The sequence below is a fragment of the Aquarana catesbeiana genome, linkage group LG05 (assembly GCF_042186555.1).
Source record: "Aquarana catesbeiana isolate 2022-GZ linkage group LG05, ASM4218655v1, whole genome shotgun sequence".
Classification (NCBI taxonomy): Eukaryota; Metazoa; Chordata; class Amphibia; order Anura; family Ranidae; genus Aquarana; species Aquarana catesbeiana.
In genome coordinates, this window is record NC_133328.1 from 168542546 (window position 1) to 168560873 (window position 18328).

The 18328-nt window shown below is 45.3% G+C and overlaps 1 protein-coding gene across 1 annotated transcript in view; it reads left to right on the forward strand.

Moving 5' to 3' along the window:
- Positions 1-18328, forward strand: part of COL6A6 (collagen type VI alpha 6 chain) — a 418546-nt gene that overhangs the window by 243069 nt on the left and 157149 nt on the right. The gene's annotated exons all lie outside the window — the stretch shown is intronic.

Genomic DNA, 18328 nt, shown 5'->3' on the forward strand with positions numbered 1-18328 from the left:
TCTCATCACTCTGGTACAAGTTGATCTTGGTCTCATCTGTCCATAAGATGTTGTTCCAGAACTGTGAAGGCTTTTTTAGATGTTGTTTGGCAAACTCTAATCTGGCCTTCCTGTTTTTGAGGCTCACCAATGGTTTACATCTTGTGGTGAACCCTCTGTATTCACTTTGGTTAAGTCTTCTCTTGACTGTTGACTTTGACACACATACACCTACCTCCTGGAGAGTGTTCTTGATCTGGCCAACTGTTGTGAAGGGTGTTTTCTTCACCAGGGAAAGAATTATTTCCACCACAGTTGTTTTCCGTGGTCTTCCGGGTCTTTTGGTGTTGCTGAGCTCACCGGTGCATTTTTTCTTTTTAAGGATGTTCCAAACAGTTGATTTGGCCACACCTAATGTTTTTGCTAGCTCTCTGATGGGTTTGTTTTGTTTTTTCAGCCTAATGATGGCTTGCTTCACTGATAGTGACAGCTCTTTGGATCTCATATTGAGAGTTGACAGCAAGAGATTCCAAATGCAAATAGCACACTTGAAATTAACTCTGGACCTTTTATCTGCTCCTTGTAAATGGGATAATGAGGGAATAACACACACCTGGCCATGGAACAGCTGAGCAGCCAATTGTCCCATTACTTTTGGTCCCTTAAAAAGTGGGAGGCACATATACAAATTGTTGTAATTCCTACACCGTTCACCTGATTTGGATTTAAATACCCTCAAATTAAAGCTGAAAGTCTGCAGTTAAAGCACATCTTGTTTGTTTTATCTCAAATCCATTGTGGTGTATAGAGCCAAAAAGATTAGAATTGTGTCGATGTCCCAATATTTATGGACCTGACGACCTGACTGTATATATATATATATTATATATATATATATATATATATATATATATATATATATATATATATATACATACACACACACACACACACACACAGTTGTGCTCATAAGTTTACATGCCCTGGCAGAATTTATGATCTCTTGGCCATTTTTCAGAGAATATGAATGATAACACAAAAACGTTTCTTTCACTCATAGTTAGTGTTTGGTTGCAGCCATTTATTATCAGCCAACTGTGTTTACTCTTTTTAAATCATGATGGCAACAGAAACTACCCAAATGACCCTGATCAAAGGTTTACATACCCCAGTTCTTAATACCGTGTATTGCCACCTTTAACATCAATGACAGCTTGAAGTTTTTTGTGGTATTTGCGGATGAGGCTCTTTATCTTCTCAGATGGTAAAGCTGCCCATTTCTCTTGGCAAAAAGCCTCCAGTTCCTGTAAATTCTTGGGCTGTCTTGCATGAACTGCACAATTGAGATCTCCCCAGAGTGGCTCAATGATATTAAGGTCAGGAGACTGAGATGGCCACTCCAGAACCTTCACTTTATTCTGCTGTAGCCAATGACAGGTCGACTTGGCCTTGTGTTTTGGATCATTGTCATGTTGGAATGTCCAAGTACATCCTATGTGCAGCTTCCTGGCTGATGAATGCAAATGTTCCTTCAGTATTTTTTGATAACATTCTGCATTCATCTTGCCATCAATTTTGACCAAATTTCCTGTGCCTTTGTAGCTCACACATCCCCAAATCATCAGTGATCCACCTCTGTACTTTTCATCATAGGCCTTTGTTGACTCCTCTCCAAATGTAACGTTTATGGTTGTGGCCAAATAGCTCAATTTTGGTCTCATCACTCCAAATGACTTTGTGCCAGAAGGTTTGAGGCTTGTCTCTGTGCTCTTTGGTGTATTGTAAGCGGGATACTTGTGGCATTTGCGTAGTAATGGCTTTCTTCTGGCGACTCGACCATGCAGCCCATCTTTCTTCAAGTTCCTCCTTATTGTTTTCAGAGAGTCCTGTATTTCACCTGAAGTTATTTGTGGGTTTTTCTTTGCATCCCGAACAATTTTCCTGGCAGTTGTGGCTGAAATTTTAGTTGGTCTACCTGACCATGGTTTGGTTTCAACAGAACCCTGTCAGGGCTGGGCTCAGCTGTCGGCTAATTGCCAGCTCTTTCAAGCCCAGCCCTGACAAACCCCTTATTTTCTACTTCTTGATTTGAGTTTAAACACCATTGATTGGCATTCTCAATTTCTTGGATATCTTTTTATATCTCTTTCCTGTTTTATACAGTTCAACTACCTTTTCCCGCAGATCCTTTGACAATTCTTTTGCTTTCCCCATGACTCAGAATCCAGAAACGTCAGTGCAGCACTGGATAAAATATGCACGTTTCTGTTAGGAGTCCAGAAACGCATTGACCTTTTATACACACACACTAATTACAAGAAAACAGATCACAGGTTAGGATGCTTGCCTTTAAAAGCCATTCAAACCCCTTTGTGTCAACTTGTGTTTGTTGATAATAAATGGCTTTAGCCAAACACTAACCATGAGTGAAAGAAATGTTTTTGTGTTATCATTCATATTCTCTGAAAAATGGCCAAGAAATCCTAAATTCTGCCAGGGCATGTAAACTTATGAGCACACTGGTGTGTATATATATATATATATATATATATATATATATATATATATATATATATATATATATATATATATATATATATATATAATTAGTCAGAGCCCTCCAAACGAGACAGACATGGAACCACATAAAGACGCCACAAGACTCTCAACAAGACTCTCAACATAACACAGACCTGAGGTGTGCCCTGGTCAGCTGGTCGGTATGCCAAAAAAAGGGGACAAAAAAAACAGGATAGGGAAAAAATGTTTTATTGGACATGTGACATTTATTGAGCAAGCTTGGTAAAGGCTTGCGACAATTCAACCTGAGGGTTTGGAATGTACTGGGCAAAGCAGGCGGACTTCCACCTGCCCAACCTTCTGATGAGGTGGTCCGGTACTCTGTCTCCAGAGGTGGCTGAGGCTGCTTCGATACGAAAGGAGTGCCCGAAAAACTGGCTGGGGTTGAGGCCTAGGTTAGCCAGGAGGATACAAACATGTCTAATGAACTGGCTAGCACTCAGGGGGCTGGTAGGAAAAGTCAATAACAGGCTGGAGCTAGACTGGTTAGGTAGGTGTGACAACAACTGGTCAAGGACCGCTACTGGGCACCAATCGTTGTGGATCTGGAACAACTTGATGTCAGCCCCGGTGCTGGACTGTTGGGTCTTGGACACTGCTAGGTGTAGAACGAAATAGTCTTGGAAGCGCGCCAGTTAGCACCTGTGTAGAACCTGGCAACCAGGGCCACTGTAGGTAAACTCGCCTAGCCACAAAAAAAATGTAGAAGGCCAGATAGATAGCCACTTGGATGACCAGGCTGGGCAGTAAGCTGAAGGGGGACCGTGACAGGATAGCCAACATGTCCTGGAACGTGGCATTTGAGCTGGGTAAGCTGTGAACAAAGAAGGCTTTTCAGGGCCCTGTAAGGACAGGAAATGTTGGATGCCAGCCAAGAACAGCCTGATGGTGTTGTGGGACAAAGTCAGCTGCCTGTGACAATACGACATGAAGGCCAGGACGTGCTTAATGTCGCCTGTCCCTGACCAGGGGCACAAGACTAGAAACCTGCAGTAGGTGTTCCAGGCAGGGGTGCTTTGCCTGAGAGAGGGAAACCAGGAGGCGTGAAATGAAGGAACGCTCCTGAGGGACAATCCTCATAGCAAAATTAAGCATCCCTAACAGGTACTGTAGCTGTCTCTTGTTACAACCTTGTGAAAGTGGTGAACGCATGAATGATCGACCTGATCCGGGCCAATTTGTCGGGAGCGCGTGTCGAGAGTCAGATGCCATGTCACTGTCACAAGGATGGCTCGACGGGTAATGGTTTTAAGGTGTCCAAAATGTCCGCCTTTGACAGCCTGTACCTGCTAATGATGGCCTGTATGGCTAGATGCAGATGCATACTTAACTATCATGCTAGTTGTTTGCCGTAATCGTATGTTTGTAAAATGAGAATGGAACATGTGAACCGAAGCATTGTATGAGTTGCGAGTGAGCGTGAACGTATGCATGAGTGGTGTGAGTAGCGACTGGGTGCTTGTGGCAGGTGCCTCAAGGGGGAGGCTGAGCTGCGGAAGCTTGTGGTATATGTGTAAGACATGATGAATCGAATCGTGCCAAAGATTCGAATTACGGAGTCGCAGATATGACGGGATTCGAATCAGGCTATGGTGGGTGAGCAGAGTTGACCTGCTGACTGTGACAAGGCCTTCTATGCCGCAGTTCCACAGCAAGTTTGGGGATGGTCCATCCCCTCAGGGTGTTAGCACAGCCATGATCTGAACCCACGGAGGGTGACAGAGGGGCGGAAGGTAAGAAGGAACGAGAAAGATAGCAAAAAGAACGACAGGCACAGTGAAGAAGCCGTTTTGCATTCTGAAGCATCGAATGCTGTTGAGTGGAAATTTAGAAAACTCAAAAGAATGCGTGGCAACCGAGGTGTGCCAGGAGGTGACTTGCCAGGTAACCAATGCTCGGGTCCTTATCTGTGCTAACCACAAATCTGTGGATTAGAGCCCCAGGGCGTATTGGGGCGAGAAGTCTGGTACGGGCTAAGTAGGAATGTTGTGTTCTGTAGTTCATGACGTACGTTCAGCCTGCTAACGCTTGCACTGTCTACAAGCCCAATGTTTAGTGGCCTTGCCTGCGTAGGTGAAGGGTCACCCTTCAAAAACAGAATGTTGAGCAAAGAAACATGTGACAGTAGCAAACGCCTGATGAGCAGTCCAAATCGTGTATGTGAAGTGCACGTAGTGAAAAGGTTTCTGCAAAGTGATGTGAGGGTGGAACCTGTGTACTACACACCTGACTCAACGCCCTACTTGCGAAGTCCTGGTTGAGGCCGAGAAACCTAGTCGACTGAGAACCTGTAGAAAAGGTGACATAAGAGTCCAAGTTTTAACCTAGCATGGAATGAATCCTGACCCATCCCCTCACATATGACTGACGCCCCCTGGGTGAAGATGCAGACCCTATGCTTATTGTGTGTGGTTTTTTTTTCAAGAAAGCTTTTTTTTTTTTTTTTTTGAGAAAATGACGTCCAACCTGGTGCAGGGTGGAACGACCTGAACTCGACTGAACTAATGGAGAAACAACTAGACATGTGCATTTGTTTTCGTCCGAATTTCAGGTATTTTCGTTATCGTTTTAACAAACGATAACGAGAGTGCAGATTCCGAAAAACGAAAGATCCGACATAAACAAATGCTTTATTTTCATTTTCGTTGTGACAACAGTTCGATATAGATAGGAGATCGACATGATGTTATCAATAACAATCTGTGTCCATCGAACCTGTGGTTGAATGTGCCTAACCTTAGCTCTATTAGTCCAAGATTATTCTACACAGAGAGAAAAGATTCGACATAGAGAGAAAAGATCGCTGCTGGAATTGGGTGGGGGAAGTAAAATAAAAATAATGATAATGATAAATGTTATTGGCTGATTGTAACCAAAGAGGAGGAGCAGTAAAATAGCTAGAACTAAGTACACACGTACAGCCAACTTACTTTCACTTACGATTTGCTAGCAGAGAGAGACACACACACTGAACCATTTCAGAAGACAGTCAATCTTAGCTGGTCCGTTTGTCAGAGAACCTGAATTATTTAGCAATTAAGCATAAGCACAGCAGCAGAACAATAGTGAAGCAAGCTACAGTTCAACTTAACTTTTTCATAATAATCTGCTGCTATTGTGTTAGTGTTGTGAACTTGATAGTGATACTAGTATTGCTAGTGTTGTAAAAGCCTCAGAGGCTGCCCGTGTTGTGGGGGGGAGGGGGGGGGGGGAATTTATTATTAATTATAGATTGAGATTCTATATAGATTCTATATCTTGTTACCTGTCTGATCAGTGATCACTATCACCAGTCCATTTTCTGTTTGAACTATATGCATTCAACATGAACGACGAAGATTCGACAAAGCAGCAAAACATTCGACAGACACCATAAGCCTTCAATGACAGATTCAACCTTAATTAATTTGGATTTTCGGACAAATGCAATTTTTAACGAAAAACGAAATAAATAAAAACGAATTTCGGGAGTAACTAAATAAATGTATTTTTCGGACAAAACGAAATTCCAAAACGAAATATTTCAGTGTGCACATGTCTAGAAACAACAGACAAGAAAAGCATGAGTGGCCGGGTTGTATGCCACTGGAGACAATGAGTGGCCGAATTGTGTGCCACTGGAGATAATGAGTGTCCATATGGTGCTCCACTGGAGACGTGCTTGCAACAATTGCAAGAAAGTAGCCTCATTAGGGAGGCGAAAACAAGGACAGCAGAGAAACTGGAGCATGTGGGGATGAGCCATTGCCGTGTGCAATCGTGAGTCATGATCGTGTTTATGTGGAAATGAACGAATCGTGCCGACTCGAGTCAGAGTTATGAAGCTGGAGTCTCATGTGTGTTTGTGAATAAATGCACAAGTGTGTGTGAGTGATCTGAGAACGTTTGGTTGCTTCCATATGTGGTACGCCAACACGACTGGGATTTGGATCGGCTGTCATAGAGTGTTAGGGTGCCAACCCCCCCCACTCCAAAACCAAACACATACCAACCATACAGCCCCCAAGGCTAATCAAAATGCAGACAAGGCAACAAGTGAGTCTAATTACCACCTCAATCAGCCACAGAACCCGTGCAATTAATACATGCTCAGCTCCAAAGGGGTGAAGCGGCAACCATATAGACTGTGAATCCTACAACCAGCAAAGCCTGTGCCGAGTGATGTCGGACAATGACCGACAGCGGCCCGGAGGCTTGGATCTACGAACAAATCGTATGTTTGTAGATGGGATGACAAACAAGGCAGAGGGAACCTACGAATGTACTAGTCCTATGCCGAATGATGTCGGGACATAATCGACAACGACTCAGAGGCAGCTAACTACGAAAGGGGATGCGGGATATGAAACATAACGAATCGCAACCCTGCGCATGATACGAAAAAAAGGTTTGAATCTTACCTGCAACAGCGAGCGAGAACCGCCGACACAGACCACAAATGGAGAAGCCGCAACACACTGGTAATCGAATGCACAGGCTAATGAACTACGAAGTGAGCTGGGAAGAGCTGGCCCAGTGATGTGACGTATCGTGCACCGGAACAGACAAGGAATACAGGTAAGTGGGCTGCTTAAGTACCCCCTGGGCTCCTCCCATAAATTCAGGCCACCACCATATTGGCCTTCTTTTATTCAATATATATATATATATATATATATATATATATATATATATATATATATATCATGGGCAGGTTTCACTGCTTGTCTGTAGCTGCTCACTGCAGCAATCACAACTAGGCAATTATTTTCTGTCCATTGCAAAGGGATGCCAGTTTAATTTAAATAAACATGTATCGTAAGGCACTAGATTTAAAAATGTGAAGTGCTTGTACAGTATTCTGTGGTAAATGTTTTCAATTAAAATAACCAATTATTTGCAGAGAAATTAAAAAGAAAGGCATTTCCCTTGCATAAGATTGGATGACTGGAGTGAATATTTTGCTTCTTCTATAAATCATCCCCATTATGTGCAATCTAGTAACTGCTTGAAGAATGGTTAAATATAAAATCTTTCATTTTGAAGGGAGGAAAACTTGTCTGTATATAGAAAGTTTTAGTTCACAAATTATGATCCAATTTATTACACAGCCCAGTTATTCATTATGAAACAAGAGACTTCTGGCAATAAACGGAAGATGTATTTGTATTGCCAAGACAGTAATGATAATTACAGTCTTAGTAAAAATAAAACTTGCTGGGCTGTGTTTCATTGAACTGTTTTTAGTTTTTTTCCCTTTGTATGATTTTTGGAGTCTTTCTATTACAATGTGGACATAGAAAGACAAGATAAACATTTCAGTTTACTACAAAGCTGCAATTGATTTGTGAACTTACATGGGTAGGTAAATTATCTACTTGCTGCTTCATTTCTCAAGTACTTCAGAGCAAGATTTATATTTCTTGACACCCTAGGCCAGTGATGGCAAACCTATGGCACGCATGCCACAGCTGGCACACCGAGCCCTCTCTGTGGGCAGGGCTTCCTTCCTAACTTCAGTGCGATCAATCGGGCAGCGCGGGGGGGGGGGGCAGATGTGAGCAAAACCCTCCCTGCATGCACCGAGGGCAGCCTAGTGGGGAGGACATGGAGTGTCTGCCTCTGTAAGCAGCACCGTGATTAGTGATGTCCAGTTCATGAACGAATCGTTCTTTTGAATCGATTCTTTTCAGTGAACTGGATGAATCGATTCATCTGACTGAACTGATCCGTTTGAAACAGTTCACTATGCGCTCAATAGAATAGCAGAGCAGGCCTGGTAATATGAGTGAGAGCTCCGCCCCTCCCTGGCTGCAACCAATCAGCCCAATCACAGCACACTGCCCCTCCCTGCAACCAATCAGCCCAATCACAGTACACTGCCCCTCCCTGCAACCAATCAGCCCAATCACAGCACACTGACCCTCCTTGCAACCAACCAGCCCAATCACAGCACACTGCCCCTCCCTGCAACCAATCAGCCCAATCACAGCACACTGCCCCTCCCTGCAACCAATCAGCCCAATCACAGCACACTGACACTGAGAACTGTTTTAAGTTTGTATCCAGTTCTGGAGTCAGGAGTACCCAGTACACCAAGTCAAAGAATCATATGATCAGGTAGCAGCAGTAATAAGGTGGTACAGACAGCCTGAGGCCCCTTCACACTCGTGCGACTTGTCCTGCGACTTGAGACTGCAAAGTCGCATGACAAGTCATACCCCATGATTTCCAATGAGTTCAATTCATATCTGTGTGACTTCAAAGTAGTCCCTGTACCCTTGTCCTACTTTAATGCGACTTGAGGCAGAGACCTCTAGATTATACAGACATTGCTTCAAGTCGCGGCAAAAATCATGGCAAAATCATGTGACTTTCAAGTCGCACAAGTGTGAAAGGAGCCTTAACGATTGGATTTTACTACCATGGGTACTCCACCCACCCGCGGTAGTAAAATCTGATCATTATTCCTGCGCTGTAAAGACTACAGACAAATCTGATGGCTGACAATGTTAACTGTGATGTTGGCCCATCAGAATGAGGTCCACATGCACAAAAAAACGCTTTTCATTTAGGCTCCGTTTCCACTTGTGCAACTTGTCCTGCGACTTGGGACTGCAAAGTTGCATGACAAGTTGTACCCGATGATTTCCAATGAGTACCCTTCATATCTGTGCGACTTCAAGTTACAGCGACTTCAAAGTAGTCCTTGCACCACTTTGGTCCCACTTTGATGCAACTTGAGGTCGATAGACCTCCAGAATACATGGGCATCAAAATTGCGGCAGAACCATGCAACTTTCAGGCTGCGTTAGCCTGAAAAGCCTGAAAGTCGCATGATTCTGCCGCAATTTTTTGCCGCGATTTTGCAGCGACTTGAAGCAATGCCTATGTATTCTGGAGGTCTATGGACCTCAAGTCACCTCAAAGTGGGACCAAAGTAGTGCAGGGACTACTTTGAATTCGCTGTGACTTGAAGTGGCACAGATATGAACGGTACTCATTGGAAATCATCGGGTACAACTTGTCATGCAACTTTGCACTCAGGACAAGTTGCACAAGTGGAAACGGAGCCTAAATGAAAAGCGTGTTTTTGTGCATGTGAACTGCATTCTGATGGGCCAACTTCACAGTTAACATTGCTAGACATCTCAGAAGCATTGATTGTCCTCATTCCCAAACCTCATAAAGATCACCTATTATGTGAGTCATATAGACCAATATCACTAACTCAGATGTCAAGATTCTAGCCAAAGTGCTCGCCCGGAGATTAAACTTAGTTATCACCACTATTATTGGGGCGGATCAGACTGGATTCATTCCAGGACGATCAACATCCATAAATTTACGGAGACTGTTCACAAACTTGCAGGCCACCCATGATGTCGTGGGGAATAGAGCGGTGCTGGCCTTAGATGCGCACAAGGCATTTGACTCGGTCGAATGGCCTTATCTGCTGGAGGGCTGGCGAAATTTGGGTTTGGAAATACCTTTATCAAGTGGGTTCAACTTTTATACTCGCAGCCTACTGCTAGGCTGCGGATAAATACATCAGTAACCGATCCATTCCTGATTAAAAGGGGTACTAGGCAGGGCTGCCCCCTGTCGCCGTTGCTATTTGCAATTGCGATAGAACCTCTGGCGGCACTGATAAGATCCAGTGGGGAAATAAAGGGACTGATGATTGGGGGCCTAGAAGAGAAAGTATCTCTATACGCTGACGACATGTTAATATATTTGGCGGACCCCCAATCGTCTCTCCCAACCCTGCTGGAAATTATTCGACAGTTCGGCCTCTTCTCAGGGTTTCAAGTCAACTGGGACAAATCCCTTATGTTTAAAATAGATCAGGAAACGGTGTTTACGCCCCCTTCCTCTTGCCCGTTACAAATAGTTGACTCTTTCAGATACCTGGGGGTCATAATCCAACATCCTCTGTCCTGCTATAGCAAATATAATCTAGACCCACTTATTAACAGAATGAAGACCACACTGAAGACATGGACCAATCTTCCCTTAACGATATTAGGTAGGATAAATATCTTTAAAATGATATTCCTCCCACGTTTCCTATACCTCCTATGCAATTCACCAGTATATATCACCAAAACTAAATTTCAGGAGATTGACTCTATTCTTATTGCCTTCATTTGGAAGGGGGGAGCAGTGAGAATTGCAAAAAATACTCTTCAACTGCCGGTGTTGGAGGGAGGATTGGCGCTACCATGTCTTCAGACATACTACATAGCCACACAACTAGTTCATGCCCATTGGTGGTTCTTCCCTGAAGCCAACAATGCGGCTACGTCACTAGAAGCAGCCATACTCACTTCGTACGAATCCCTGCAATATCTGGTACACCGTCTATCTCTTAGAGGGAGGGAAAGCACTAAAATCCTCGAAATGACTCTACGGATTCTCAAACTAACTAGAATGCTGCCGGATACTGAACGCCGTACCTATTCTCCAAATACTCCCTTATGGGGGAACCCAAATTTACAGGAATTCGCCCGTAGGACAGATGGGGAATATTGGTCAAAAAAAGGGGTAAAAACCATAACGCATTTATTCTCAAATAATACGTTTAAGTCATTTGAGGAATTTCGCCAGGACCACCAGCTGCCACGCACAGCCTATTTTCATTACTTACAAATACGCCACACAGCAACCACCCAGTTTGGGTTGCACAATATAACTGTCCGATTATCTCCGCTAGAGCAATTACTAATAGATCCTTCCCATGACAAACTGATCTCCACATACTATAAGACTCTATTGCACACCACAACGCACAGACTCAGCAACACGCTCACCAAGTGGAAAGCTGATATCCCTGAGCTGACGGAGGATATCTGGCAGGACATACTTCCCCTCCAGGTCCCCTCTGTCATCTCCTCCAGGGACAGGGTCATACAAACCAAACTATTATACAGAGCATACTTTACGCCATCCTTATTATTTAAACTCAGAAAACTACCATCGGCAATGTGCTCCAGATGCAGCATTGTAGAGGCCACCTTCTTCCACTTGATGTGGGAGTGCACCGAGATCAGGCAGTTCTGGTCAGGGGTTACTGCTTTTATCAGTTCCCTGACCCAGCTGCCTAATATCTGCAATCCCCTGAGATGCCTACTAGGATATGTGGACGATGAGAGTATACCTAAAAACAAGCAAACTTTCCTGAGAATTGTATTATTTTATGCCAAAAAATCTATTACTATTCATTGGAAATCACAATCTCCACCTACAATAGCATTCTGGCTGAACATGGTTAATCAGGCTATACCATTATACAAATTAACATACGAAGCCAGAGGATGCCCAAAAAAATTTCACAAAATATGGGGTCTGTGGACTAGCTCCAAAAACACTATTACACCTACCATACAAAGCTAATAAAAAAGCTCCAGTCAATGATACCAAGTTTGATGAACACTGAATAGCCATATGCAAATGTACAAAATGAAAACATGTATGCCAAATATATACCATTGTCTTATACTCTGTATTACAATGAGCAATGTTTGCTCGAAATGTGTGGGGTTTTTTTTTTTTTTTTTTTTTTTTTTTTTTGTGTGTTTGTATGTCTGTTCTGTACAACAAAACCAAATAAAAATTTACCTTTAAAAAAAAAAAACATTGCTAGACATCAGATTTGTGGAAACCTAGGCTCAGGGCCGGTTCACACTAATGTGTGGTGCAAAATTGCATGTGATTTGCACCGCACTGCAAATCACATGCGATGTCAATGCAATGCGATTTTAGCCATACAGATAGTATGGCTGAAATGGTATCGCATTTGGACTAAACTCGCACAGGACCCTTTTTTTGGTCCGCACCAGAATTGGATCGCATGGGTGTTCACACCTATGCAATCCGATTCATGTCCGAACTGACAGTTCACAGTGCAACATGCGAGCTGAAATGGGGGTGTCATTAACAATGTATTGACACTCCCCAGCAGTTCGCATATGTCAATGTGAACTGCCGTGCGAGTCAGGTGTGATGCGGGAACCCGCAGTGGAATCGTAGGGTTCCCGCATGGCACAAGTGTGAACCCAGCCTTACACAGCTGTTTGTGTGTCACCAAAATTCATGACGCTGGCTAATCTGACAAATTGTGGTCTGACAACAATAGGCTTGTGCTCTGAGCCAATGAACTAAATCAAAGTAAACGTCTCCAGGAGGACCTGCCAACCTTCTGTGTGAATCAGTCTTCTGATTCTAATCATTCAATAAGGTTGAGTCAGAGCTTTTGTTCACTTGCTTGTCAGTAGGGATGAGCTGAACACCCCCCCCGGTTCGCACCCAGAACAAGCTAACGGACCGAAAGTTCGCATGAACTTTGGAACACCATTAAAGTCTATGGGACTCGAACGTGAGAAATCAAAAGTGTGAATTTTAAAGGCTAATATGCAAGGTATTGTCCTAAAAAGGGTTTGGGGACCCGGGTCCTACCCCAGGGGACATCTATCAATGCAAAAAATTTTTTTTAAAAACGTCCGTTTTTTCGGAAGCAGTGATTTTAATGATGCTTAAAGTGAAAAAATAAAAGTGAAATATTCCTTTAAATATCGTACCTGGGGGGTGTCTATAGTATGCCTGTAAAGTGACGCTTGTTTCCCGTGTTTAGAACAGTCCCTGCACAAAATGTCATTTCTAAAGGAATAAAAGTCATTTAAAACTGCTTGCGGCTGTAATGTAATGTCGGGTCCCGGCAATATGGATGAAAATTATTGAGAAAAACGGCATGGGTAACCGCCCAGCCCATTACCAGGCCCTTTGGGTCTTGTATGGATATTAAGGGGAACCCCACACCCAAATTAAAAAAAGAAAAGGTGTGGGGCCCCCAGGCCCTATATACTCTGAACAGCAGTATACAGGCGGTCCCAAGAAAGACAGGGACTGTAGGTTTGTTCTTAAGTTAAATCTGTTTGTAATTTGGAACAGGTACATTTTGTAAGTGTAGCTCCAACCAAAAAAATCTATTTTTAAGCCTTTTGGAAAACATAGGGAAGGGTTATCCCCCCTGTAACATTTGTTTTGCTGTCTGTGCCCCTATTCAGAAGATTTCACCTCACTTTCTGTCGCAATGACAATTGGAGTTTGAAAATTTGGGGTTTTTAGGGAAACAAGGATTGGTGATAAAGCATCAGTGGAGGAGACACCTGTTTCCCATATTAACTCTTACAGGAGAGAATTTCCCTTCCTAGGGGTAGATTTCCTCTCACTTCTTGTTGTCTCCCTCCATTTGTAAGTAGGAGTCATTTGTAAGTCGGATGTTTGAAAGTAGGGGCCTGCCCTATATACTCTGCAGAAATTTGGGCCTTAGGTGTTGGTGGTACCAGAACACTGTAGGCCCTCACAGTTACGCTTGGTGGGCGCTGGAATGGACCCTGCTGTGAAATATTATATCAAGAATTGTAATTACATGCCCCTGTTGAACAGGGGCAGACAAATTGAGCCTTTGATGGTGGTGTGGTGGTGTTGCCACAACACTGTAAGCCCTCACAGTTACTCTTGGTGGGCGCAGGAACGGGCCCTGCTGTGAAATATTAGATCAAAAATTGTAATTACGCGCCCCTGTTGAACAGGGGCAGAAAAATTGGGCCTTAGGCACTGGTGGTGTTGCCACAACACTGCAACCCCTCACAGATACTTTAGTTGAGCGCAGGAACAAGCCCTGCTGCAAAATATTACAGCAAAAATTGTAATTACGCGCCCCTGTTGAAGAGGGGCAGAAAAATTGGGCCTTAGGCACTGGTGGTGGTGCCACAACACTGCAACCCCTCACAGATACTCTAGTTTAGCGCAGAAACAAGCCCTGCTGCAAAATATTACAGCAAAAATTGTAATTATACGCCCCTGTTGAACAGGGGCAGAAAAATTGGGCTTTAGGCACTGGTGCTGATGCCACGACACTGCAACCCCTCACAGATACTCTAGTTGAGCGCAGGGACAAGCCCTGCTGCAAAATATTACAGCAACAATTGTAATTACATGCCCCTGTTAAACAGGGGCAGAAAAATTGGGCCTTAGCCACTGGTGGTGGTGCCCAGAACCAAAAATGTTCTTACAAGCTATCAACATGAACATTGGGGAGGAATAGGATAGTCACTAAACATAACAGGATAGTCACTCAGCATCAGCATAGGCAGTCTTCAAGGGATCTCACATTCATAAAAAAATGATTCAGTTACATCAGCATCAGGTGCTTGGTAGCTGGTGATCCAATACTGATTCATTTTTATGAAGGTGAGCCGAGTCGGTAGACAGGCGCACTCTGTGACCGGTTACAATGCCTGCAGCAGCACTGAATGTGCTTTCCGAAAGAACGCTGGATGCAGGACAGGCCAATAGCTCAATTGCATACTGTGCAAGCTCTGGCCAGTGATCCATCCTCAAGACCCAGTAACCCAGAGGATTTTCGGTTGGAAAAGTCTCCAAGTCTGATCTTGCCCCTAGGTATTCCTGCACCATGTAAATCAGACACTGGCGATGGTTGCTGGAATCAATCAGACCTTGAGCCTGCGGACTAAAAAATACTGTCAGACAGCCACCTTCTCCACCACTCCTTCTGTGACTGACCGTAGCCTCAGCATCATGTTGTCCAGGACCAGGAATTTGTAACCTCCCAGGCTCTGGAAACGTGTTGCACAAACCTTTCTGCAAGGCCTCTAAAAAGATGTTTCATCCTCTGCTCCCTCTGCGATGGCTGGATAAGTTCCGAAACCTTACCCTTGTAACGTGGATCAAGGAGGGATGCCAGCCAGTACTGATCCCTCTGCTTGATACCACGAATCCGAGGGTCCTTTCGCAGGCTTTGAAGGATCAGGGCAATCATGCAGTGTAGGTTTGCTGAGGCATTCGGTCCGGAGTCCTCTGGGTCACTAAGGACGACATGATCCGCAGCCACCTCCTCCCAGCCACGTACAAGTCCATGGGTTTCTGGGGACTGGAAACGATCCCTTGAAGACTGCTGCTGATGCTGAGTGCTAGGCTCCACCTCTATGCTAACACAATTCTCCTCCTCTTCCTGTGTGATCGGCGGGCTTACAGGAACACTGCCTGGATAAAGGGGGCCTTCAGAGGTAAGGAAGTCCTCCTCTTCCTCCCTTCTGCCTTAAGTGCCCTGTCCATTATTCCACGCAGCGTGTGCTCCAACAGGTAGAGAAGAGGGACAGTTCACTGATGCATGCACTGTCACTGCTCACCGTCCTCGTGGCCTCCTCAAATGGTGACAGGATGGTGCATGCATCCTTGATCATGAGCCACTGGCGTTGCGAAAAAAAGCCAAGCTCCCCTGACCCTGTCCTGTCCTGGTGCCATAGTCGCACAGGTACTCTTTGATGGCCCTCTGCTGCGTGTGCAGCCACTGCAGCATGGCCAATGTTGAGTTCCATCTGGTCAGCATGTCACAGATTAGGCGGTTCTTGGGCAGGTTGTATTCCCATTTGGAGGTCAGCTAGCCGAGCACTGGCATTATATGACCGGTGGAAATGCACACAGACTTTCCTGGCCTGCCTCAGGAGATCCTGTAAGCCCAGGTACCTGCACAAGAACCGCTGCACCACCAAATTAAGGACATGAGCCAAACAGGGAACATGGTTGAAGTGTCCCTGTCTGAGGGCAGAGAGGAGGTTGGTGCCATTGTCGCAAACCACCATTCCTGCCTGAAGCTGGCATGGCGTCAACCACCTCTGAGCCTGCCCCTTCAGAGCTGACAGAATCTCTGTCCCAGTGTGGCTCCTGTCCCCTAAGCACACCAGCTCAAGCACCGCATGGCATCTTTTTGCCTGAGTGCTTGCGTAGCCCCTTGAATGCCTACGGAGCACCGCTGGTTCCGAAGACAAATCTATAGAGGAAGAGACCATGGAGGAAGAAGAAGAGGAGGGGGTGGAGGAGAGAGGTGTGTCAGAATCACCACTAGTAGCATTTTGGAGGCATGGTGGTGGAACAAGCTCCAACAATACTGACCTCTGTCCTGCATCCTTCCCAGCTGCCAGCAGGGTCACCCAGTGCACTGTGAAAGATAGGTAACCTCCCTGTCCATGCCTGCTGGACTATGAGTCAGCGGTAATATGCACCTTACCGCTGATGGCCCTGTCCAGCAAGGCCAAGACATTGCCTTCCACATGCCGGTAGAGAGCTGGAATCGCCTTTCATGAAAAATAGTGGCATTTGGGAACTTGCCACTGAGGTACCGCACATTCCACAAATTCACGAAAGGAGGCAGAGTCTACCAGCTGAAAAGGCAGCAGTTGGAGTGCTAGCAATTTAGTCAAGCTAGCATTCAGCCGCTGGGCACGTGGATGGCTGGGACCAAATTTCTTTCGCCGGTTTAGCAACTGGGGTAGGGAAATTTGCCTGCTACAATCGGACGTTGGTGTAGCGATAGCAGATTGCCCGCAAGTACTTGGCACACTTAATTCTACACCTTCACTCGTCTCAGTGCAGATTTCTGAGAGAACTGAAGGTATAATGGGATTGGAGATCCCAGCTGATGAGGAGCAAGGAGAGGTCCGCCTTGTTCTTTGCTGTGGGTCTTTTAAGAACGCTTACCAATGGACTGCATGGGAGTTTGACATATGTCTGGTCAAGCATGTGGTGCCCAAGCGGCTGCTGTTTTGGCCACGCTTGATACGCTTCAGACATATGTTGCAAACAGCGTGCTGCACATGTCTCAAAAAAGGCCCACACCAAAAAACTTTTAGAAAAACGTGCGGAGTCAGCAGCGCCCTGCACATGCGGAGCTCTGCGGTGTGATGCAGATGGTTGGCTGCCCTTAAGCTGGCCCCTGAAGGGCATCCTGCCTTGTTGGAGATGTGCCTCCTCCTCCTCCTCCTCCCCTCTCCTATCAGGCACCCACGTAGAGTCAGTGACATCATCATGCCCTCCCTCCTCGTCACTGGAGCAAACCTGGCAGTATGCTGCAGCTGGGGGAACATGACTGCCAGTTTATTGTCCTTCTTGGGCACCCCCTCTCTCTGGGCTCACGTTACTGCCTTCCTCAATTTGGGTACCATCATCGGAGCCTTCAAAACGCTGTGCATCCTCCTGCAGCATGTACCCAACACTGTGGTTGAACAGTTCGGGAGACTCCTCAGGGCATGATGGTGGGGCTAGGGAAGGAGTGACTGATGACATTGAGCCGATTGAAGAGGCCGCTTTGGCAGCTGCATTGGCAGCCAAAGTACTCTGAGCCTGGGTGACAGAGGATGAGCGGGATGAGGATGGCTTGGTCATCCACTCTACAAACTCTTCTGCATGTTTTGGCTCAACACGGTCAGCTGCCGGAAAAAAGGACAAGCGTGCCCCAGGCCACGTGCTGAGGATGCACCGTGTCCACAACCAGCAATGTTGGCTGTAGACACAGAGCCTGCTTGCCCTCTTTTAGTGGCCTGTGAGCGTCTGCCTCTCCTTGTTGCCTTCCAAACATACTGTATTTGATGTATTTGTAATGTATTTGAATAGGTACACCTGGAATGGCCTAAAAAAGGAAAAGAAAGGCGCCTCTAAGTGCAGTATGCGAAAAAAATTTGCACAAAGGGTTAAAATCACTTACAAGATTGTTGAGTGTTAAAAGACATGATAAAATCAGGAGTCCTCATCTGTGGCATGTGTCCATCCTCAGCATGGAGGTAGAGAGCAGTGTAGAGCCATCCAGCAGCTGTAAAGTGTTCTCATGCGTGTTGGAAAGAGGAGGCAGCAGGGAAGCCGGTATTCACTACAGGACACACAAGGCTGGTGGTGTCAGTGTAGAGAAGGGGGCGGTAACGCGTTTTGGAGC